The following is a 1,647-nucleotide window of genomic DNA, read 5'->3' as shown; positions in this document are numbered from 1 at the left end:
TGTTTAAGATTAGACTGTTTTCCAAACAATGTATTCTTTCCTCTGGGGGCACGGGATATACAGAAGTGTATTACTGATTGTATCCACACAGAACTCTTGTCACTCTGTAACTTTGTGCATTGTGAAAACCGTTCTTGTCAATTTTGATTGTTCCCTGCAGAAACAATTAAACTTTCACCGAAGACTAAACTTTGATTCAGTTTGCAGCCTGTCTTTATTTTCTTTCAACAGAGTCTCACTTCCAACAAAATTCCTCTCTCTCTGTACAAGAAACTTCCACCACACTTTCTGATTGTTTACATAAGATGGATTAGTCCTAAAGAGACAAAGATTAATGTGTTTCTACCCAATTAGAATGTCAGAATGTTTACTACATACCAGTGGTGGGGAAAGGCTTTCATACTTACCTGTAGATGATATGATCTGGGTATACCAACTAATAAAAAAGGCCTTTTTAAGAAGTCTCAAGACTCAAGCAACTCTGGGGTTAAGATGGCTTGAGGGTGCAGCTGTGTGCACTTTTTGTTTTGCCTAAGTTTATCTGATTTTTCTTTGTTATGAGTTGAGTTGAGGCAAAGTTATTTAGTCTATTGTGTTCTTTAGAATTTTGCACATTGCTTTTGGTTACACAAGTCAATAAACCACATTGGGGATGAAATGGACACAGTTTCTAGAGTCTGTCTCCGTTGACTACTCTGGTCAGACTTCCTTATAGTTGGATGTAAGGTGTGCATCTCTCCCAGTCTTCACTTTATACCTTTTGAGATAACTTTTTTCACACAGACACATGCAAATTAAAGGGAATGTGTGTATGTAGGTACACAATACACAGTACACAAAACTTATATAAGCTTTCTCACCTCAACATTTAGACAGTCAGGCAGCAGTTACTGAAAAGTCACATGTTTTTATTACAGAAAGAAGAAACACAAGTTGGTTAATGTTAGGGTTGGTCTACACACATAATAGGTGGATTTTTCTCAGTCACGAGGTCAACATGTAGTGTTCAACTTCATTGGTATTTAGTAGTTTCAATAAAAGTTTTAAAGAAAGGTCTGTGGATTAGCCATCCAGAGTATGGGGCAACTTGAGGGCGTGCGAGAATGAACTAAATCAGTAAAGTTGCTAGCTGCAACAGCAAACCAATGAAGCTAAATGATGCTAAAAGGCTACTTAAAGCTGAGGGAAAGTGCAGTCAGGTGATAACTCACTGGTGGATTATCATAGTGTCTCATTCTGCACTAAATGTGGTCATTTGATCACCTGTTCATGTAAGGATATCAATAAATTCAACTTTAAAAAAAATGCTACTTTGACAAAAAAGATCAAAGTACCTCCAAATTACTCTATTGTATGCAAATACACAGGGATACATAAATAGAGGCGTGTGGTACACGATATGTTCAAAACCATATCCTGATTTAAAATTCTTTAGGGCTTTACACTGTTTAGCTGAAACTTAGGATGATAATGAACATTTAAAACTGGAGCTGTTACCATTTTTTTCTTAACGGAACGATGGATGACAGCTGAAACTGCACAGCTGCTGAAGCAAATGCCATAATCCAGACATAAATTTGGCTGCTTCTTGCAGTTAAAGGCAGCTGTCACGCTATTTCTGCAACTATGAAAGGATGATTCAGGTGC

General features: G+C 37.3%; 1 long non-coding RNA gene across 1 annotated transcript in view; it reads left to right on the top strand.

Annotated features, from left to right (window-relative positions):
• The window catches only part of LOC116705925 (uncharacterized), a 15,506-nt gene that overhangs the window by 6,956 nt on the left and 6,903 nt on the right, over positions 1-1,647 (top strand). The gene's annotated exons all lie outside the window — the stretch shown is intronic.

This window comes from Etheostoma spectabile, chromosome 18 (genome assembly GCF_008692095.1).
Source record: "Etheostoma spectabile isolate EspeVRDwgs_2016 chromosome 18, UIUC_Espe_1.0, whole genome shotgun sequence".
Classification (NCBI taxonomy): Eukaryota; Metazoa; Chordata; class Actinopteri; order Perciformes; family Percidae; genus Etheostoma; species Etheostoma spectabile.
The sequence above is the reverse complement of the archived record's forward strand: the minus strand, read 5'-3'. Positions and strand labels throughout refer to the sequence as shown.